This window comes from Crassostrea angulata, chromosome 4 (genome assembly GCF_025612915.1).
Source record: "Crassostrea angulata isolate pt1a10 chromosome 4, ASM2561291v2, whole genome shotgun sequence".
Classification (NCBI taxonomy): domain Eukaryota; kingdom Metazoa; phylum Mollusca; class Bivalvia; order Ostreida; family Ostreidae; genus Magallana; species Magallana angulata.
In genome coordinates, this window is record NC_069114.1 from 25,648,858 (window position 1) to 25,674,162 (window position 25,305).

Below are 25,305 nucleotides of genomic sequence, written 5' to 3' on the forward strand. Positions count from 1 at the left end.
GTCATGTCAGTTTCTATATGAATTACAATCGTTTTTCTAAAGAATCTGAGGAGAGCAGACGACATAATCAGTGGATATTGATATTGAAAAATATTCCGAATATTTGTTAGTCAAATGCGAATATGACAAAAAGTCTTATGGTTATATACGAATTCCATACATGTCAATTATATATATCAACAATAAAAATATTCAGGCATGACAACGATGGTTACGTACAACTAGTGCACGTTTTGAAAATACTGTTACATTGTACATAATAGATGTCTTTATACAAATATTAGAGGAAAAATATATTCTAAATTTTACAATGTTTTTAGTTTCGGATATAGCAGCATTTGGTTTTTGAAGGGCCACAGCGTTTTATGGTTATTTTTAGAACATCCGTCATTCCAGTGGACAAATGAGGCCTTCCATACGTTTGTATGATATGTATATAACGTGGCTCTAAATATATGACACTTTTTAAAAAGACCTCTAACGGTAGCACATTTATTTTTTGATCATTCCTTGCTTTGAAAGTCATTAAAAAAAACTGGTATGAGGTTATGAGGTTAAAAAAAAAATAAGGCAAATCCCATGACACATTTTGATGACAGTAAGACATATTACATTGCTAAATGACTAATGTTGGCTCCGCTTCTTAGCACAGTGGATAATGGTATAGAACCGCAGATACCGAGTTCCTCCGCGCCAGGGAATTTATGTTCTGTACAAATTTCAATTTAAAAAAAAAACGATTCTCAGAAAAATCGTTGTGTTTTCTGACTTATTAATCTTCTTATACACATGCCAAAAAAAAAAAAAAAAAAAAAAGAAGAAGAAAAAGGAAAATACCATTAATGGGACATGGTCACGATTTTGGTCAAATTTTAATTTTCTATAATTATATATATTGTTTACTAATATTGTATATTGTATATAATGCTAAAGTAAAAAATTAAACATAGGTAATCACAGATTACAAAGCCCACCGAGATCATCTTTATGAGGCCTCACCTTTATAAGACCACCTTTATCATATTTTTTTTTGAAAATCATACTTAATGATCTGGGATATTCATGGATACTGTTTTGACACAAAAACGTATTTCATATGTTAAAAAATAGTTTGATAATCATATGTCTTTTTCATATAGTATTGTAAGATACAATGTCTATCAATACAACAATATAAAATACGATATTGCATCATATGATATAATACAAGGTATATAACATATGATACAATATAATACTGTAATATATAATGATACAATATGACATTGTAACATTTGAAATGACATTGTATCAAGATATGATATTGTAGTTTATTATACTTTTATGTTAAATACTGAAATCTAATTGGTTTAGACGCAGTTAGCAATCTGTTCTATTACCCTCAGCGTTAGCAACACACTTGGCAACGGGTAACACAACGAATTGTAACATGCGCGTAAATTATGCGCGTACGGTTGGTCGTAGAATTCACTTCCTTTCTCTATAAAAGCAGTAAAATATTCTTTGAAAATAAGACATTCAGTATAATAAAATAAATAGTGCCTGTTTGGGAGGGTAACTGTTGAAATTGACACCCCTCGAAAACCACTGTCAACCTCCGCTTCGCGTCGGTTGACAATGGTTTTCTCGGGGTGTCAATTTCAAATGTTACCCTCCCAAACAGGCACTAATATACGATAGAATAAAGTATCATATGATACAAAATAAAATCATATACTAAATCACAATAATGTAACATTATATAAATAGTGCCTGTTTGGGAGGGTAACATTTGAAATTGACACCCCGAGAAAACCATTGTCAACCGACGCGAAGCGGAGGTTGACAATGGTTTTCGAGGGGTGTCAATTTCAACAGTTACCCTCCCAAACAGGCACTATTTATTTTGTTATACTGAATGTCTTAATTTTTAAGAAAATTTTACTGCTTTTATATAGGAATAACGTGAATTCTACAGCAAACCGTACGCGCATAATTTTCGCGCATGTAACATTTTTTAATGTTACCCGTTGCTAAGTGCGTTACTAACGCTGAGGGTAATAGAAAATATTATTAACTGCGTTTTAACCAATCAGATTTCAGTATTTAACATGAAAGTATAACAAAATACAATATCATATTAAACAATATCATATCATATGATACAATATTAAACATAATACAACATCGAATCATAAGATGCAATAACATATATTATTATAATAGTTTTATGTGATACAATGATTTATGCATGTATATTACAATATCATATTACTATAGTATACAATATTATATCATAGAACCATTTTAACAAGACCTTGGACTTTCAGTAGAACATAACTACCTATTTCTTCCGTCAAAACATGTTAAAATGACGCTGGTTTCAAGCGAAATATACACCGATTGCGTAGTCTTAGCTCAAAAGACAGACAAATCTTGTTGATTTCAAAGGGCAATGGCTGAGTGGTCATCAATATAATAGACAGGCCTACTTCACATTGGTGTTTGACACCAACTCCCCAAAGTCCAAGCTCCTTTAAAAATGGTTCTAATATACAAAACTATGCATAACAATATAATAATACAAAATCATATCATTATATACAAAAAATGATACAATATAATATCATATCATATATTTTTTACAATATAATATGATATAATATTGCATCATATAAAACAATAGTGTAAAAGTTCAGGCTCTGCATCTGAAGCTACCTCTGCGATTCATCTATATCATAGTTAAATCAAATATGCAAGTTTGAAAATCACTAGAACCGTTACAGCAAGAGCTGAGACTTTCGGTGGGATGTTACTATTTAGTTTGCTCATCAAAACAAGCTGTCAAACACCGACCTTCTTTCTTCTAATTCGCTAAGAGAACCTCATTAATATTCATAGACTGTCAAAACCGTTGCTCTGCTGAATGAAACTTACGCTGTTTCAGCGAAATATACATCCCTGGATGAAGTCGGACGAGTGCCATTGCGTTCAATGTATGCATATATATTAGACAATGGCTGGACAGTTAACCATGTGTAGACCCCGCCTTCTTCAAATCGGAGTTAATCACGTACAATGTACTGTCCAAAGTCCAAGCTCTTGTTGAAACGGTTCTATTATCTATTAAACATGCGACCTGTTCCAAAAACCTAAACCTCATCCAGCATCCGAAACCTATGGCTCAGATTCAGCATTCAAGCCTGTCAGGTGCATTAGTATTATAAGACACACCATCTATGCAAGTTTGGTGAAGTTAGGACCAGTAGTAACGAAGAAGTAATCGTCAAAGACCACTTGCTCTAAAAATTTTAGCCAGCTTTAAAAACCTTAACCTCCTCCATCATCTGAAATTTATGGCCCAGATTCAGCATCCAAGTCCATAAGTAGGTCCAAATGCATCATCCATGCATGTTTGGTGAAGATAGGACAAGTAATGATCTGTAGCTTTAACGAGGTCCGGACAGCGACCTCGAGGGTATAGCATAAGCCCCCCCCCCCCCCGTCTCGGTGAGCTAAAAACGGAAATTAAAATAAATTCTGAACAAAATCGTGACCATGCCTCTTTATTTCAAAGGTTTATTATTTCATAAGTATCTCTCTGATCAACTTTGAAAATCAACTCGATATATACCATTTATATACAAGTGGTTGCGATTTCTAAGTGTATAGTTAGTGTAAAAAGAGCTAGCAGCTAAAACGGTCGAGTATGTTCGTCACCAATAAAGTTGTAATTGGATCCTTTATCCGATTTGAATTTTTTGTGTTTTCACAGAAAGTGCTTTATATTTCTGTATCGGATCATATACATTTTTTTAATATCATAAATATCATACCTCTGCAAATTAATAGTACTGAAGATATATCACGACTTGATTTTGTATTTTATCTGTTGCTCAATCCTACTGGGCTATCGATACAATATGTTTAAATTAAAAAAAAAGTATCGGCTTGTGGCAACACCAGTTTTTATTAGAAGAAAAAGATCGATTAACTCCGAATATAATCAGGAATAGTTCCAGTTATGACTTATCTGAACTGTAGACTGGTGTAGATATCATGTACTTAAATGTTACTTATATTTTGATTTAAGTGGTGTGCGTGATTTTATTTGAACACATTTTATTATGTAATTAAATTTAAATTCATGCAAACTTCTCCATAATGATAATTTTAATAATTTGTGCATGTTGAAGAGGGGGGGGGGGGGGTGTCCAAAATAAAATCAGTACTTAAAAGAAAGATTATTTTAGGTTGCAAAGTAAATATTATTAGGCGGAATCATTCCAAATTCACGTCCCTATAAGTACATGTAGATACATGTATAATGATTAGTCAAGTAATAGATAAATCACAGTACATATTATTATCATGACTGTAAGTGAGAACGTGTTTGTCAAATAGTTTCGAATACTTTACTTTATCAACATGTTGTTTAAGAATTGTACTTGAGTTGCTAGAAACATTATACATTGAGACTGCCAAATATTACCAAAAAAGGAATTAAAATAGAGAGGCCAACCCATCAAAGAAAAAAAAAAGACATAAAAAAATTATTGAAAAGTATATAAACTAGTATACATGCATAACATCGCTCTATATTCTTAATTCCCTGTTGACTAGTTCATTTATCAAATATTCATCATATTCACTGGTTTGAAATCCTAAATTCATTAATATTGAAAGAAGAATACGTTAGTCATACACAGTGTGAAGGCTGTAAGGTCACGTCTTAGATTTACATCACTGTATTCACCAAATGAATAACATCACTATGACACGTAATCACGAGGTTTTCTTAAATTACTCAATATATTAATGTGAAAGTTCAACAAACATTTACAAATCTATGGTCTCCTTGTTTTCAGCATTGTAAGAAACGCAACTCCAATGAAGAAACATCGACCTATATGAAGTCGTTGTCTTCTGCTATAATATCCTTTTTCCAATGTGAGTATATACATTTATCTATTTTACGAGCTTACTTGCCTATTTTATGGGGCAGCATAAAGTCCAATAAATTTCAAGAAATGAAATTTATAGTACAGTGTGACATTTCGTTGGAAATCACCGAGAATGATACTAATTAAGGTTAAATTAAAAGTTTGAGATCAAATATTTTCTATTTCAAACTTTAAAAAGTTACATTAACTGCCAAACTTTATTTTTTTTTTCACACATCAACAAAAAGAGCACGTTGCAATACAGTATTGTATGGAAACTAGACGACAACGGACTATGATATATTGCATTGTAACAGTTTTCATTGTTATACAAGTATTTACCAAGTTCAAGCATCTATAAATAAACACCTATCATTTTGGTTTTTTTGATATGGTTACATAGTACCAGAAACTTAGTCAATGATATTAGGTTTCATTCTCTCACCAGAGGTCGTGCTACACAAGCTTCGCTTACACCTCTGTCAACGCCGGAAAAATAGTCTGTCACATGACCTAACAAGCATGGCGAGCACATGGCATTGTTGATTCGCTTCTTCTGTACAATCAGCGTGAAGGGAAGTCATCGACGGGTGATGACTTTGAGGACACGTTTAAAAACATCACAGGAGATGACATTGCTTGTGATTTATGTAAAATCATCGATGAATCGGTAGCGCACAGAAACTGATTTTTCAAACATCTGTCAAACTATAGATTATACATGTGATCATATTTTTATGTTTACCTCCGCAAAATAGTTCTACCAGTAACGTTGAAATAAAAATAAATAACGGCGTTAAAAATTCAAATTTAATTATTCAGAATCATATTCATAGACAAAAGGAATAATTACATAGATTTTTACATTTTGCCCATCATATAAGTTTGTACAATTATCTTGTACATCGGGCGTTGACATGCTTGTGTAGCGCGACCTCTGGTGAGAGAATGATTTGAATCCTTCTCCCGGCGGAGTAGTGCAATGATATGGTTATCGGATCGGATTGATTACCTTATATAGATAATTCGAATAATATACATATGGCGTTTTTCATATTTTGTTGATCTGATAGCAATACATTAACAAATCTGATAGCGGTATTTTTATTGTTGATACACAATAATGTACATCAAGATTTGACAACGCCTTTTGATTTTTTGCGATTGTTCACCCGTCAAAAGGCCAGCCATCTTATGAAAAGGACAGTTATCTATGGAGTTGTCGTTCTTTCAGCACCACCATGCAAACAAGTTTTCAGTTCTCAGTTTAAGAAATGTATCTTTTTCTTTTATCAACCGCGGATTTGATTAAGGCATAAAATACCCAAAATCGATAAAAAGTATAGTTATATGTACCATATTGACAACAAAGATTTAGATGGATAGAAAATGATAACATTTCTATTTAAGTCTTTATTGTTGATACAAATACATGATAATGGAAATTTGACAACGTGTTGTACTTAATGCGTTGTTCACCCTAGATACATTTAGTCAATCACACAGTTAATGTTGCCGTTTTAGGGACCTTTTAACTCCATTATTCCGTATGCCTTATTTTGAGTAGTGATATTAAGGGGCTTTTACAACGTTAACCAACTCACTCCAATGCAATTACAAATACTAATAGAATCAAAGACCTGAAGGTCTGACAGGCACATGTCTTTGTTGTTTAAAAGTAAAAATATCCAACAAGGGATTAATATTATTATCATCAACCAGCGGCCTCCTTATTTTATATTTAACCACAAGGTTTTACTTGTTGCACGACTAAATTCGGTTGATATTTAACTGTTTCTTCGATTGATAAAAACGTTGATAATGCTCTCATTGGGGAAAACACTACCACCAGTTTTCTATAAAATGTGATGGTTTATAGAAAAAAAATATTGCAATGTTTTTGTTGGTATATTAATAGATATTGGTGATGCAAGTAATGATATTGTGTTACCAATTGAAGTGCATGCTGTTGTTAAGCAAATAATATCATCCTCCGCATATCGTACTACATTTGGTTTTTTGTTGTTGTTGTTTTTAAAACAAAAACAAGACGTGCCCGTTTTAGTTGTTATTCATACATGAGAAGATTTGCGGGTCGTCATCAATGTTGCAATGTCGCAGATAGCGATGCACCTCAATGAAATAAAACGGTAGACTGAAAAAAGAAATAAACTGGACGAAAGTAATTGGTTTCAAATTTTTTGGAAAACGAGGTCATAAATAAGCCGGGGTCGTTTTTACTGGTGATGGATCCTCAAGGACGTTTTCCAACACAGACCAAACGAAATTTTCCACTTAAGGGCGCCATCGTAAAACTTATTTTAGTCTTTCGTAGAAGGTTTAGTGCTAGAGGAAACGAAATATAATTAAGTAAGAACTGCAACACCGAAAGAATTAGCACAGAATGTCAATAACAGATATAAAAAGTAATTGTCTTCAGAATTTGATACTCCCTTGGCGGAAGAGTATTCTTTTAAAAAAATACTACGCGGAGTCAGAAGTTTAAGAAATAAAACCTGGAATAAAGACAATTGTGCCCCCTCCCTAGACGCTGAAGAATACTAAAATAGGTTTAAGAAATGATAATGTTAAATACATGAATAATTAACTAAATTGAATGTCTTAAGAAATGTCAGGTCAATGACCTATATTCAGGATCAAGTTTTTCTCTCTCAATCCTCTTGATATTAATCTGGTAATCTTCATCTTAATCAAGAATAATGTTCAAGTATGGCCAGATTTTTTTTATATAAATAAAGTTCATTGACATGTTAAATGGGTTTATATTGGCCGTGCTTTTGAAGTGCATATAAATATGTTACAGATAATATATCATGCATTCTTTTAACCTACAAGTATTTCACTCTGATCGTTGTAAGCTGTATTTTATGCGTATTGTATCTGTATTGATCTATACAATTACATATATTCAATGGCGTTAACCTGTATCTACTGAGTATTAGACCTCATAGCTTTCCTGACAGACCTGAGTCAATAGATGAGTGTTTTCAAACTTTTTTTTTTCAAATACAAAACTGGCGTAGAATGGTCAAAAAACGATATAGTGACCTTGAAAAAGAAGTCAGAGTTATAATTATATAATTGAGTTATAGTCATAATCATACAACAAAGTTATAATATTATACAACACAGTTATAATTATACAACAAAGTTAAAATATTATACAACAAAGTTATAATTATACAATAAAGTTATAATATTATACAACAAAGTTATAATATTATACCACAAAGTTATAATTATACAACAAAGTTATAATTATACAACAGAGTTATAATTATACAACAACCTAGTACAAAGATTAGTGGATTTAAAAGGGCTGATAAGATAAACACGATTTCAACACCTAATAGTGACCTTGACCTCCCATTATAGAGGATGTGTCAAGGACAAGCTCCGTCAAGGGCATTGAAAGGAAGGGTCAAATACATAACACGATGCCCATTTATCTTAAAGAGAAGAAAGATGTGGGTTTTTTTTTATAATTTTTTTATTTTTTTATAAACTTTACATGACCACGATACTACAAAACATAAGTCTCACCATGCAACATCTCAAAAAGCACATTTCGATGGCGTTTTTCTCAACTACAGTTGCTGAGGGAAATCTTATAAATGATCAAATGTTAAATGGTAGTCTAGTGTTGCATTCTCCTTTACCAACATATATACGGTACGGTGTGGTGTGCAGTACGTGATCATAACTAATTAATTATTCAAAGTGCAGTTTTTGCCCGGGACAAATTAATGCTTTTTATAAAATTTGCGTGTTGCAATTAATGACTAATCCTTTAATCTTTGCAACATTGACTACGTAATTCTTGCATCCTCGTTTAATCTATATCATGTAAAGATTATTTTGTGATTATTTGTTAATTTTCAAATAATATCCATTTGCTTAAATCAACAAATCGATGGATATTTAAGATAGGAAAACCATGACCCTCAGGTCACCTGTCTGCAGAATAGCTTCATGTATATACTTAATATGCATATATTTTTGCAATGCTTGAAACCAGATCCATCAGGTATAAACTTACCTTGCTGGTGCGACGAAATTTCAGTTGGTATTTATTTACTAAGTGTTACTAGGCAATACAGTAAAAAGGAAAAATAGCAATTTCTAATGCATACCTATTAACGAGTCTTCTTATTTATTTTGATGTTGGATTTTCAAATTTGATAAAATAGGTCACAGTGCAAGCGATACATGGTTCTGTGTCTTGAGAAATTTCAAATTTTATTTCATTCGTTTTAGAATAAAGCAGTGTAAAAATGACATGATTACACTAAAGCAAACCTTTGGGAGGAGGGGTCCAGCAAAGTTCCTTATTTTTTTTTAATCATACCTAACATATATATTACTAATATTGTGTTTAAAAAATTAACTTCTTCGTCAGATTTAATGACACAAGTCAAATTTATTCAACTTTTTGATGTAGTTTAAAATAATAAGCTAAAAAGAATATTTTAAAAATGTATATTTTCAAATGCGAAATATAAACCAAAAAAAGTTACAAAAGATCTGAGATATCAAGTTTAGGCCTGGAAAATTAGCAGAGGATGACAGAAGCCATCGGTATCCGTACATCTCGATGGGTCGCTTCATCGCTTTACTAGCGAGAAAAGGGACCCCTCATCTACAGACACCGCAACAATTTGTGAACCAAAAATTTCAATCTGATGAAAATCAGATTTCATTTTTTAGATAATGAACAAACATTAATGGAATGTTCAGTGTAAAAATGCATCGAAGTAACTAAAGGCTAGAAGCGGAAGAAATTATGTAAAATTTTTGCGTAAACTCGTGCACTAAAACATCGCAGTTTACTTATTTTGCACTGCACAATGAACTGTAAATTATGACTGCAATAGAGTGTGTTTTATTTGAAACAACAACTCTACTATACGAACATAATTGACATTAAACTTGTAAATAATTTATTGCAATGGGATATATGTTCATAAATTACTAGAGTTCAGTCTCAAAGGAGGTCATATTCATAGACGTAGGTGTATAGTATACGATATGCGATGTAAATTATAAGACTAAGTATATACAAACGTAAATTTCACAGATTATGAAACAAAAACGTAAAAGTGTCAACTGATACAGACGATTCACTCAAGTATTTAAGGCGATGTTTAATCGATTGAAGCTTTTTAAACATGTAACTGGATGCATAAATAAAATATCAATAATTCAGCATTACGAACTTTACTTTTTTCCAACAATTATGACAACTAATGAGCAATCAGTCAATAGCAAGATCCGCGTTGTAAGGGCGCTTTGTATTTGTATTGCGTTTACTAGTCGGTCTCATCTTTACACAGAATGCATCAATATGATGAATATCAATGCATATTAGCTAGCAATACTGCAGGCCTTTTTATATACGCTAAAGCTTGCAGTATTTTCGAAAACGATTTCCCAAATTGCTTCTACAACTCGGAGGGATTCTTTTATTAACTTTTCTGGGAGAGAAAAATTACTGTTTGTGTGATGCCCTTACTCATTAAGGATACATTTTTATCTTTAAATAAGTACTCACCAAGTAAGCCATAAAACATCCATGCACGAAAAAAATTTCACAGTTGCATTTTTAGATTTGCAGCATCAATTATCACTCACATCCGTGTACAAGTTAATATCCGCCATTACCTGGAAAAAAAGGGGGGAAATTAACACCAGTAGATTTACAACAAAAAAACAAACAAACTCCGGTACAAATATTCAGTACCAGATGTTTTAATGAGAAGTGCGCTGAATTATTGACATGGAGTTTAGAATGACGTTACTCCCGAACAGCTGAGTAACTTGAACTTTTGGGGTGCCGTCTGCTCATATTTACACGCGACTGGGATTCTACGATGCTTCTTCCTTATTTAACAGGATTTTCTCTCTTTAATAATATAAAAAAATATCACTACTATCAAATAAAAAGAAATCGATCAAAGATCACAAGCTTTCCTCTTATCAAACATTGTCATCGATTTCTGAGATTTCACATCACTGTTCGGAGGACGTACCTAGCGGTACCTCATACTAGAGCGAGAGTCTAGTTAGTAGAAAAATACCTCTTGGTGATCATTCAGAATGAAACTGATGCAGTAGCAAGACCCCGGGGGGCGTGGGTGGGGGACGGAATGAAGCTCATATATATAATATACTACATGTACTAGTATTAACTTTCAATAAGCTAGGGGAGGGTCACTATTTTATTTCCTTTATAGGAGACTAATTGCAATAAAAAAAAACGCGAGGAGGAATGGAGGAGGGGTTTTTGATATGTGCCTGAGGAATTGTGAAGTGTTTATAAAAACTGTTTCCTTGTCTAGTCTTACTGCTGTCATTCAGAAGCTGTTGTCTAATGAACGATGGAGTTCTGTATAGCAGTATAAATAGGGTAACATCACTTAAACGTGGTGGCCAAACAAAGCAGAAATAAAGCATTACCGTATATTTTGTAAAAAGAAAAAAGTCATTCTTTAGAACTCAATTTGAAGTACAATATTAAACCGTAATTTAGGTGATGTGTAGTTATGATAAAAGTAATAGTTGTAGTACTTGTACTAGTAGTAGTAGTAGATCTAGAAGTAGTAGTAGTAGTAGTTATAGTAGTAGTAGTAATAGTAGTAGTAGTAGTAGTTATACAGTAGGAAACAGTTTTTGTGGTAGTAAAAGAATCATAATCTAACTGTAGTTCGTTTAAAGCAATCAGATGTTGATCGCGCTACCGGAAATCAATATTTTGTGTTACTGATGATTAAAAGCCATCGATCTTTATCCAGCATGCTAATTTAAATTTATGGAACTGACTTCATTTATTTGCTTTTGCAAATTCGACATCGTAATGAACAGAGAGTTTGTTCTGAAGTCGTTGCTACGAAGCTTGTATTTACAACATACTTTTTTATTTTCAACATTAACACTAGAAAAAAAAAACTAGTTTAAATTGATTTTTTTAAAAAGATTAACTTAAAGGCCACTAAAAGTCAATTTCATTTTGTTATTTGTAATGTCATCATTATCATCATCATCACCACCACCACCACCATCATCATCGACGTCGTCGTCGTCGTCATCATCATCATCATCATCATCATCATCATCATCATCATCATCATCATCATCACCACCACCATCATCATCATCATCATCATCATCATCATCATCATCAACATCTCTTACAAAATACAGTTTAGTTTACAAATAAGAAAGAAACTTTTTTGGTAGTGAGAAAATGGTCGTTTTGTAAATTGAAGGATATTGTGGGGGAAGGAATTGGGATACCATTGTTAATATATTTTTTCATTCATTTTGTTTATAATTGGAAGAAATATCAACATGGTTGCTTCAAAATTCAGCAATATCAAAAAAGACAACTTGTACCACTGGTAAATAAGGACTTAAATAAATCGGTTGATGAGAAGAAAGAGACTTCCTTTAAGTCATCAAAAAAGCTTCAATGAGTTTGGTTACTGGCTTTGATTAGGGAAAAGGTGTATTGGGTGGAGATAAAGAAATCTATAGATATTACATTTATAAACATCCATGTCGATGGCATGTTTTTAACACAAGAATGGAAAACCCGATTTCAGAAGGAAATTGGGATTTTATTAGATTGATTAGGCAATTTGTGCGGTAAAATGAAACATTAGGTTCATATTTCGGGGATCCTCGTTTAATGGAAGCTGTGTTTTGAAAACGAAGTAACGTCACTGGTATTGTTTCATACCAGGAAATCGGGCACCCCCAAAAATAGTGAGATGACTTCACTTTTAATTTCAATCTTGTATCTAGCTAGATCTTACATATACATTTTGTACATGTATAACCTATCGTAGAGGAGCGGCTTTACCAGTCCAATCTTTATTTCCCGTTGTATTTTCCTTTGCTACAGAGAAACTGAGATAAAAAAAAATTGAGCTGGTCCGCGAAAACTAACCTAGTTGACGGACACCAAGTTTGATCTTACTCACTCAACATCAGCATGATAACGCCAGTGGCTGAAGTGACAAAGAAAATTGGGTCCCCGACTGAGCTTTCGCTGTAACCCCTGAACGATTGATGGTCAAACAGTAGGGGAGGGGACTAAGTTATCGAATAGGTCTGTTTGTCGCGATCGACATTCGAACTCTTAACCCTCCACACATGGTTTCTGCACTCAAACCGACTATAAGCTGTTGCAACAATCTTCTCAATTTCGACATAAATTGATGTAAATATTTTGTAAAGCAATCGGACTCTTCGACTACAGACGATGAATTTAAATCATTAGATTTACATTCCAATAATAGATGAAATCTTGCGTTAGAACGATGTAATATGCTTTAATAGCTGTACAATATATATTGCAAAACGATTTCACACGCTAGGACTAGAATAAGTGAGATCAATATCACCTTTGATACAGACAAGGACATTGTATACATATATATTAGCAGTAGTTCAAGAAATCTAAATTACCGTATATCCGGGATTTGTTTCTCCCGTTACAAAATTTGTAAAAAAAAAAAAAAAAGAAGGGTGAATGTGTAACTTTTTTTTTTAATTTCCGGTTGTCATCCTTTGCGATTTAAAAAAAATTCTTATTACAAAAAAATTCCGGATATAATTTATGCGTGTTGAATTTTTTACCAATGTAAAAGTGATCGCAACCCCCCCCCCCCCCCCGAAAATTAGATCATCGCCAAAATAACCGAATATACGGTACATAACGTGGCATTGTGATCTACAAATTGGTCACTTAAATGTGTCATAGTAAATACATAGGAACACAGCTGGTACTTGTAAGGGACATTGTATACTAGTATATTTACCAATGACGTGAATGACGTAGTGAAGGGGTGCAAACGGGGTTTGCATAAAATGAAATAGAATTAACTTAAAAATCATACCAAAAATGTCAACAATTTAATAATCAGTCGTCCAATTCCTTAAATAAAATTACTTAAATATAAGAAATAATGAGTCATTCTTTGAATATTTGAATATCATGAGTTGACCATTAAGGTCATAGTGAGATATCAAATCTGATAGATCACACCCTTAACATAATACCGGTAAAACACAAATATAGCAATATGGGGCAAGTATACAAATAACTGGCTCACTATATATACAGGTACAAGACGATTTAAAGTAAAATGCAGCGCACGACACATCATCTCAGACTTGATCACTGCTTTAAAAGGTATCCGAACAATGGACTTGTTAATAAGTATCTTACTGGACAAAATTACCGAAGCGTATCAGACAGTCCAACTCGCGCCACTGACGCATATTGAGGTTTCGCAAATGAAATGGAGTTAGGCTCTAGACCATACGCCATACATTACGATTAACAATACAAAAACACAAAGCTAAAAAACAAAGTCAGTAGATTCTGATGTATCGCAAAATGGAAACCGTCCTCATTTATTTTTCAATTTTTCAATTTAAATCAGCTTTTCCTGAGCCTTTACTGAGATTTGTTGCTGCCACTGTTAAATACTCATGGGATCAGGAAGAGGAAATCGTTGTGGAACATTAAGCAATATGTAGGTTCCACAGTCTGGGTTCCGTTTTTTAATATCTTTTAAATGTTTCCTTTCCGGATAGAAGTAGATGTAAACAGCAAACACAGTATAGAGAATCTACCGTGTGATTGCGTGGTTTCCAGGGGCTTGGCTATAATTATAGTTGCAGTATGTTTTAAAGGGGCATGGGCACGATTTTGGTCAAATTTTATTTTACTGTCTTTATTATTTACAATGCTTTAGGAATGCATTTCTAATGATCAAATTGAATTTGAGAGTCAGTCATAGAGTTATAAGCAAGATACAGGACTCACAAGTCTTTGTCATGTAAACAAAGCCCGTGGCCTGTTTTTGTTTACATAGGTTTAATATACCGGTAAAACCTTTTCAAAAATGATTTCTCTTGATCTTATTCATTTTAAGCATAAATAAACAGTTTCAAAGTTTAACACATTAATTTTAGGTCTAAAACTAAAATTTTCACTTCAATATTCAAAATGTAACCAAACGCTTTGTTTACATAGCAAAGAATTGCAAGCTCTGTAACTCGCTTATAACTCAACGAATCACACTATAATTTTGGTTGCCTATTAAAAATGCCTTACGAAAGCATTGTAAACATTAAAATTGTAAAAAAAAAATTTGACCAAAATCGTGGCTATTCCCCTTTAAAACCCCGGAATAGAAGAATTTGGAGAACTAATATTTTAACTTTTTTGATATGAAATTCAGTCCGTTATTTCATAGAATACATGTGAATTTTACAAGGCAAGTACTAATGAATAAATATAGCAAATTTAAAAGTGATTAAATAAAGGATATGGTTAATTTTATTGACCCATCATTCATCGTATTGCCCGAAACACGACCGTGTATTGGTCACTTCAAATACAATACGTACATCATATTTATTATAAGAGTCAAATTGTCAAAAGTGGGATAAAATTTCATGTGGTGAGTTATTTCTGGCGTAAAAATGGCTACTCAGCGTTAAAGGACATTGGAAGTTACAGGGTTTGATTTTTTTGAATGATTTTATCGGTCTAGCTAACTATGACAGGCTTGTTGGTTACGATTAGATAGCAGATGGCGCATTAAGGAAAACTAAAAAGTTCCTTGTCATAAATGACACTGCATCCGTAGAACGAATCATAAAGAAGAGACTACTTCCGGAATGTGACGTCATTAAGGGAAAACCTCGAAGATCGAAAATATTAGCGCCGATGTAAATAACATTATAAATTATATTATACTTGTAAATCTGCGATAATTTAAATTAAGTTATAAATAAAATCGTTGATCTCAATTAATCAAACGCCAGCATTGCAATCAAGGATTGAAAAATATGTCATTAGCCAAAAAGCGGTACTCATTTTCACAATTTGACAATACAGAATTTCGAAAGTAAACAAAATTCCAGCCTATATTTAATCAGAGCAATTTGACAGCTCATGGAATGCTTCATTTATCTTGTTAATCCCTTCATGCCTTTTTTCAACTGTAGTTTAAAATCAATTCAAGAACACAGCAACTGCTGACAATTTGTGACCTGTCTTATCTGCCTGTAATTTTTTCAATATTTTCTCAATTTTTTATTCATATTCTCGGAAGAAGAAGAAGAAGAAGAAGAAGAGAGATACATCATTTACATTAAATAGAAATAACTAAGCTTGCTTTCAGCCTAAACAATAATAATGACAGTATCTAAGGAATTCGAACCCATGAAAACCTCTCCAACTGCTTTCAAATTTAGTTTGATATCTCGAGGCGCGATATCGTCAACTTAATAGAATAAAATGCTTGTGGCCTTGACGCTTTTTAGAACGTCACGCAATTTTGCGTGGGATTTCTTCTTATTTGCAGACCAAATCAGGAAATCTTACTGGATGTTAAATGTTTATTTAGATGAGGATCCTCTTGCAATCGATTTTTTATAAAAAAAATAATTCTTCTTCTTCTCCTTTTTATATAAAAATTATTAAAACAAACTATTAATTCTTGGCTTTAGAGGACGTATGTCATTCAAATTATAAAAAAAAACCCCATACATTGGCTTACGGGAGGATTATGTCAAATGTACTTCCCAAGGTAAAATTTGCATCGCTCGATATCTAGCATAACGCAAAGTCCATTTGTAGGAAAACTTTAGTTTGATCGCAAACACCCCGTTCTGCAAAAAGACTGCTAAACCATGACTCCTGTTGCTGTAAGAGATTAAAGAATTGCGCAGAATCTCAATGATCACTTTCTGTTGCATTGTACGTTCTTCAGTTCTTCAGCCTAGCTTCTTTCTCCTTAAAAGTCGTTCTTGAGTTGATGAAGCACCTTGCGGAAAGGATACTAATAACAAAACATCGTGTCTTTATCTTGATTAATTGGTGGCTTGTAATCGCCTTTGCCTTATATGGGAGGCACGATTCGGCCGTATAAATGATATATTTATTTTTCTGTCTATGGTAAAGAAAGATCAAAATATGGGATCGGGCCACATCAGGGTCGAAAATATCAAACTATTATTCTTTAAAAGAAAATAACGATATGTCAACAATATTGACAGAATTTCATTACAAACTGATATAAATATGGACAAATGTAGTTGCTCTGTATCGATTTTAATGAGATAGTTATGAGATAATAACACCAATAAATTATAATACTTTTTTGGGGGGGTGGGGTTATTATTCAAAAAATAAAAATTAAATACGGGTAATAAATCAACTGATTTTTCTAGGAAATGGAGAAATGGATCCACGTATTCCATATGCATGTCCAAGTTTTCTCCATTTAAACCAGAGAAGGGGACATGCAGAGAGCGCCATCAGATTTGGAAGGAAAAAATCTAATTCCGAGATTAATAGTAATTGCACTGGTTGGGAATACGTCGAGAGTATCAACATCAAATTGATTTCCGACCGGGTTTCATCGACGAAATGCTGGAGTTGTTTTGTCCCCATGATAAGGAATCTATCGGAATTCCGGATGACATAACAATACTATTATTTGGATTTTTGTCTCGTAAAATGACACATTTTGGATTTACACCATCCACTGAATACAATTGACATTTTGAATATTGTGGTGAGGATGAAAAGACGTAATAAACATCTTCGCTCCTCGGTGAACATAAACTTTATGCTCCGTATCTGTACATTTAAAATAAATGTCCGCAAACTGTCAACCTACTGAGTTCTATATACAATGCAAAGATAGATTGTTGAAATAAGATTTGAAAAGAATGAATTGTTTGAGAGAAAAAAAGATTATTAATAATAAATCATATTTTGACCGTAAGAGAAATGTCAAGGTCAAACTTGTATATAGATATACAAATTTGACCTTGACATTTCTCTTACATAAAAATTGAAGGTTTGTCACGACGATTGTCATTTCAGACTGCTTATACAAAACCAAAAACTGGGAGCTTTTCTAGAAAATTCGGGTTTATACAAAACGCGTTGACCGTAAAACTAAGGAGGATTCTTTAAAGAGGACTTTGAGCCCTCGACATGAATATTCAATACTACAGAGGAATGGATGGCCGTGACAATTTGTAGACTATATGAATCTCCCCAAGAAGGAAAATTATGTATGAAGCGATAGGAAAACACTAAGATTCTCAAGTTGAAATATGTGTACATTATCTGTAATAAATAAATGTTTATATCTAAACAAGACATTTTAAAAAAAAACCCCAAACAAACAAAAATAAAGTAGACCTGATGGGACACTTGCTGACAAGTCAGCTTCCTTTGAAGTCGTATACTTTGGACCTTAGACTTTCAGTAGGATGTAACTATCTATTTCTTGCATCAAAACAAGTTAAAAATGACGCTGGTTTCAAGTGAAATATACACAGATTACGTAGTCTCAAGCTCAAAAGCCGGACATATCTTGTTGATTTCAAAGAGCCGTGGCTGAGTGGTTTAGCAATGAAATAGACAGGCCTACGTCACATTGCTTTTTGACACCAACTAAACCCAAAGTCCAAGCTCTTGTTAAAATGATTCTAGATGTCATCAAAGGAAGAAAAGGACCAGTTACGGTGGTTCAGCTGCATGGCATACATGTTGCCGGGGAGCTATAATAATCCGCTGAAGGTGTCTAGACTAGAAGCTTTTAAAGCAGACGACTTTTACAGTGATCTATCCAGAGTGTAAATTATTTTTAGAGATTATAAAACTCCGGATTGATTACAGATTTCACGAACACTGCTTACATTGTTTATCAGTATGGTAGAGAGATGAAGTGACAAATGAATGCAATTTGGAAAGCAGACCCATGAAACTGGATTTTAATTGGAATACAATATGGATCAAATTGAATGAACAATACGAAACAGTTGTGTTGTGTGTTGTATTGAATACAACTATGAATACTGTACATGTTCATAAGATTACATTCGCCCACATTAATCGCCAGTTCTTAAATTCAAATTGTACATAAAGCGAAATAACACGAGGCAAGAAAAAAAAACCCAAATGTATTCAGCATTGTCTTTTCTTCTTATGACAATTATGTGTATGTTTTTATGTGGTCGACCATTGCCCATAAAAGGTTATAAGGTTATAATTGCATTATTCATAACTAGTGTGCCTTTAAAACGAAAGTTTCCTAGCTTGATTTTTAAAAAGAAAAGGTCCTCAAAAAATACTCAGTCTGTTTAAATGTATAACGGATGGTTAATTAACCTTACAACAATTAAGGTAAAATCTTCCTCCGATTTAACTCCAACTAATATGAAATGTGAAAAAGTTCCATTGCAACATTATGGCAATGAGCAATTTACGTCAACCCCTTAAGAGAGTGAGTGCCAAAATTTGGCGAGATTGTGTGTATTTTAGATGAATTATCTATAATAAATGTGGAATGTTGCGCGACCTTATTGTTGAATACAAAATCCGTCGAAAGATGATCCGGCCACGGGGCCATAAATCTTTTGATTTAAGTCTCACTTTTAATAAAGGAACACACAGAGCATAGATGAGACTGAGACAAAAGTTAGCTCGTCTAAGTTTTATGGCTTGGGGCCTGATGATGTTTGCCTAACGAAAATAAGCAAAACAAAGTAAGTATAAACTGGTCCAATTTGTGATTGTTTTAAATAATTAGATGGCTTTTACCTCTTAAAAAAACTACTGGTAAATCTGTTGGTTTATTCTTTTACTCAAATCGATAGTTCATCGAACGCTGGCAATACTCAAGGTTTCTGCCTACGTTAATTTGTTAACGAAGGTAATCGGTTTGCATTATAGACCGATAGTGCTGAGGGGTCATTAGAAACGAATCAAATCAGAATCACCAGGGAGCAACCAAGTTCTCTACGTCACAAAAGGTGAATAAAAATGTTCAAGTCCCAAGCTACAATTAAGTTTTTTAGCTGTCGTGTTTTTAGTCACTGATTTAAATTGCAGACATTGACAAAATACATCGTTCTATCTTTTTTTTAAAAATCAATTTTCTGTATCTTATCAAAAAATGGCACAGTATGACTGTCCAATTATTTTTTTGTTACTTCAAACTCAGTTCAAAGACATGATTTTACCGCCTATTTTTTTTTTTACGTTACTTGAAGTTTTGGAGCCATTGTTATGTAGATGGTTATAGTATTTCATTACGGCCAAGACCTAATTTGTCACTGACGAGTTTCTCTATTCTAGGCAGAATCCTTACAAATCGCTCGTGACGTTAAGCTTGTCCTAGAAAAGACCACTACAGCATCCTTTGTATACTGACGGTCGCTTTGAGTACTTTTGAATTAACATTTGTCTTCTGAAAATAAGAATCTTAATAGGGTGATGCAGATCCATGCAGAGCCTGTTAATAACCGAGAAGGGGGGGGGGGGGGGGGGGGGGGGGGCTAAGGTATTGAATGGATTGTCAGTTTTTACACCTGCATCTACATATTAGAAGTAAAGAAATCCATCAATCCTAATGACTATGTGCTGGTGCTGCGTGAGCGGACCCCCCACCCCCGAAAAAAATATAAATATCCAAAATTCCGGTCCACTCACGCATGCGCAAAAAACAGGTTCATTGTATCGTATCACATTTAATTTTATGAACTATGAATAATTTTTTAAAATATATTGAGGACTAAAATCGAGGATAAGGGGTACTTTTTGTTGAGGCGATTATTAAAAATTTCACAGTAAATAACAAAATATTCATTGCCACCATATGTATTCAGTTATTTGGAAGTAATAATCATTCTTTAAAACGAAATCACATCAAATTCACATCGAACATCACACATCGCTCCATAAACACACTAAGTCTTATAGTTGAAATTAACTATATTTATATGTACATACAGTTGCAGCATGAATTGCATGTCTTAGGTAAAATCGTGTGCAGCATTTCCGAGTCAATGTTTATTGTTTATATAAAATAAAGCTTTAATTGCGTATAGTGTATAATTATATATGATAAAGGTCATAATCAAATAAATGTAGTGATTTAAATATATGAATAGGAATTAAAAAAAGAATAAAAGATACCGCGATAAAAAAAATGGAAAGCTTACTTTTTAGTTTTAATTCAATATCAAGAATTGTGAATTGGATAACAGCTGTAGAACTTTAGTCATCTGGAGCTATAATACGTGAAACATTCTAATACACGTTAAATATAACATGCTATTAAAGTCAATAGCATATTAGTTTATGGCTGGAAGTCTCAAATGCTATATTTCAGGTAAATGGTCAGATTGACAATTTTAGAAGTGCTTAGAAGAGAATTATCTCTTTAAGACACCGGAACGAGTACTACGATAGCTTTAAATTAATTGATTGTACATCATTACAAGAGGCCCATGGGCCACATCGCTCACATGAACATCAGTCGTTTGTATAATTTTATTTCAGTGTTTAAATATTTTACCAACATATTTCTGTGTTAAACTTTGAACCCCACTTGGGGCCCCAGTATTAGTCTGGAGGGTGGGTGTGGCACAATTTGAACAATTTAGAATCTACACTATCTTAGGATGCTTGCATAGTATTTCACAAATTAAAGCATAGTGATTGTATTTCTTGAGAAGATTTTTAAACATTTTCCCTTATATGAGTCTATGTTAAACTTTGAACCCCTCCTTGGATCCCAGTGCTAGTTCAGGGGTCACGATTTTAACTATTTAGAATCTTCACTGTATATACAAGCTTTGATGTAAATATTGGCATTTCTGGCGCAATGGTTATTGAAAAGGTCTTTAAGACACACACCCTATTTTCACTGTTTTGCAATTACAATGTATCTCCCTTTAAAACAGGGGTTGTCCTTAATTTTAACAATTTAGAATCCCCTTTCTATAAAGATGCTTTGTACCAAGTTGGTTAAATTTTCTTGGTGGTTCTAGAAAAGAAGTAAAATATGCGAAAATGTTTTTTTTTTTTCAATGTTTAAATACACCTTCATGAACTATTTAATCACTTTGATGAATTTACAATGCGTAGTTCTTTTCCTGATCCAATAAATGACATTTCTTACAATGAGATCCCTTGACACAACATTTTTAACATCGCGGCCATTACCGTATCACCAAGTTCTGTAAAGTGTTCGAAATGAAAGCAATATGAAGTACATTAAGAAACAAGAGATGGGAACCAAAGTTCTTAATGTGAATAATATGTTATTGACTCGGCTAGAATAACATAATCAGTCCACAAAATAATCTAATATAAGCTGCAGATTTTATCCTCTAAAGGAAATTGAAAGATTTTTACAGTTTTTTCACTCTGGCATTTTGTAGAGTTTCAACAACAACTGCGTCTAGTTTTTTTGGCAATGCATAGCTTTAAGGTACACTGTATATGTGTCTATATGTAGTTGCCAACACTGCTAGGATGTATAAAGCCTTATTAATTGGTTTAGATGTTTGTCTCATTCTTAATTTTCCTCTCAGTAAGACCAAATAAATGTTCATTTTAATGCTTACTTTTTGTTATTTGATTACATAAGTAATAAAATGTAAAGTGTTTAAAAGTATAAGCATTAAAAGAAACCCTTAAATGTATTGAATATTCTTGGATCCACGGAGCTTTAAAATTCAAAATTTACAATTTGGCATGCATGTGCAAATACACATGATGCAAGGGCACGAGTCACTGCCTAGAGACCGAATCAAATACCGGTAGCACCCGCCTTATCGAACACAACCGATCGTTTAATGTGAATCTGTCAATGATATAAATTCTAACCAGTGAGAGATTCGACAAAGAACGTGTACGGAGTACTCTTATTTCCTCTGAGTCTTCTGATGTTAATGTCATCCTTGTGTGACTAAAATATCTGTTCTGACACAGATTCTCATTGGATCGATGCTTATTAGAGGGGTTTATTGCTCTCGTTCATTGAAGGGAAAAAAAGAGAGTAACCCACTTGTATGACTCTCTCTCTCTCTCTCTGTCCCCCCCCCCTCCCCCAATGACCAAGGACAACAAACGCGGGTGAAGTCAATTTTGTTAAACCGCTGCATTCCTGATGTAATGTATGTAATGTTCCGCACGAATATTGACGGATATTTTTCATAAATCAAATAAAGGCATTTTAGCATTAATTGATACCTCATTACTCTTCCTGATGCCAGGTCTTATTCTCAATAACTCATGTTCTCGACTTTGAAATTAGTCAATTGATGATGACTTACAGCGAAGCATCAAATACAAAGATAAGCTCGTGTAATACATCCAAATCTGACCAATAATCAACTAGCATTGGTATTTTCACTTCTTTCGATTCGATTGTCACTTTTGCATGCAGATACACCCTTGTGTGATTTATTTTAAAAAAAGGGAAGCGTTCGCTGATCATCAGTTGGCAGGAATTAGCGTGTATCATTTCAATTAGCATTCATCAATGTTAATTTGTCATTTCGGGGTACTCGTAATCTTTAGCATTACCGCGGTCGCGTCTTGTTCAGACCTGAAGACAAAGGACGTAAAGTTTGTAGGTATCCGTCATCTCGCACGCAAAAAATTCCTCATTTCCTGCCGATGAAGTCTAACGAACGAGGACAACTGGCGGTAGCTAGTGATTTCAACTCCTACTTATTCCCTGATGCTCACCATCAGTTCATCTCATCTTAATTATTTATCGATATTGTTAAACTAATCCGCGGGGTCCCTTTAAGTGTTGCCAAGCGTGGCACATAGGTCTCATAGGTCATCCCAATGTTCATGACCCCTCATCGTAATCTATTGAGTTCTTACAGAATTAGGACTGGTGCCGTGAAAAGTGTAATTAAAGCCAGCGTTTTGTAAGCAAGACGTAACGAGACCGGAGATCACAATACGATCCGCAGATGATTGAACGGAGCCTCTTTCTGAACTCTACACCGCACCTCCGTGACCTACTTTTATAAATTATTGTGTCCTGGCAGTTTCGGAAAAAAATTAGGTCTCTGATTGCTCTGATCATAAGTTACTAGCTCATACATTTTTGATATGGTTTACTAGCTCATACATTTTTGAAATGGTGTCAAGAATGAAAATCAAATGTACATTTATCGTTACCGACATTTTATTTTATCATTTCACTCCCTCCAGATGGAAAAGATTGTCACATACGATTGAATGAAGATTTTAATTTTCCTTCTTCAGAGAGTAAAGAAATTTCCCCATTTCAGGTCAAAAACCAGGTTTCCGCTACAATTTAGTAAAATTATTATTTATTACTAACATGTAGGCAGTGTGAGCAAATCTGTTTGGTGGTGACCTTTTAAGACTAAGTTATGTAATCTTTAATCCTTCTGAAAAAATCTACTGATAAAAAAAATATCAGCCCATGAGCAGGAATTTTGTTGTTACTAAAATCATCTAAGACAATAAAAATATCGTATGGACTATAATCTTAAGGGGGATTTTATAGGGAAATTGAGCTAACACGTACTTTATTTAGCATTTGACTACATGTAATTCTTTTTTTGAAAAAAAAAAAATCAAATTGGATTTGGAAATTAACTATACAGGTGTTCACCATCGAATGAGAAGACTAGACTGTCAAAATTTACAGAAATACAAACTTTTTAGCAGAAGACGAAAACTACCACATTGTACATCATTGTACACCCGACATTTGTACATTTGCAAATATTTTTGTTTTTTGTACCTCATGTACCATTGATATGGTTTGAGAGAACATTCAAAAATCCAAAGCTGTGAAGTCACATTGTCGCTGATTGGATGTCCATCCAAACAGCGCCATTTTTTTAATTATGATCTTCGTAAGATAGCGATAATTCTAGATCTCTTGGTACAAAATATCGATGTGGATATTTTAATCTAATTACACGGTGAGTACTTTTGTGTGTGCATGGCTTATTGGTGACCAGTTCTCTCTCCGATCGGTCAACGATTGACTGTGTGTTCAGGACTTTGCCACTGATGTAATTAACAAGTCATCATTACCAATACCAATACTCCTGCAGCTTATACTGCTGACAACTATGCTAGGGGGAATAGATTAAAAAATGACGAAGAATGCCATATTTTCTTTACAGTGTATTGATATAATTTTAGATTATACTTCATAATTTACACCTTCGTTAATTACACTGTAAACAGCCCATGTGGGATCAACATGTACATGACGTTGCTATAGTTACTTTTTTACCGCTCGTTTTTAATTTTGTTTGGCTAAAACCCACTATATCTATAAGTAATAATCACCAGAGGAGTGGACAACTATTGTATGTACTTCTTATCTACTATTTCTTGTACTTTACAAATATTCAAACGTTTTTGTAACACATTGCTGCGATTGAAAGCGAAAAAAAATCATATCAGGCTAGACCGATTTATTGGTATACTTTTTCTTAGATTTAGATGATTTAAAGAAGAAATATC

General features: G+C 33.4%; 1 protein-coding gene across 1 annotated transcript in view; it reads right to left on the minus strand.

Annotated features, from left to right (window-relative positions):
• Positions 1-10,606, minus strand: part of LOC128179624 (1-phosphatidylinositol 4,5-bisphosphate phosphodiesterase epsilon-1-like) — a 117,184-nt gene extending 106,578 nt beyond the window's left edge. The window contains exon 1 of the mRNA XM_052847119.1: positions 10,495-10,606. The gene's annotated coding sequence lies outside the window, so the exon portion shown is untranslated. The remainder of the gene's footprint in view (positions 1-10,494) is intronic.
• Positions 10,607-25,305: the final 14,699 nt, after the last annotated feature.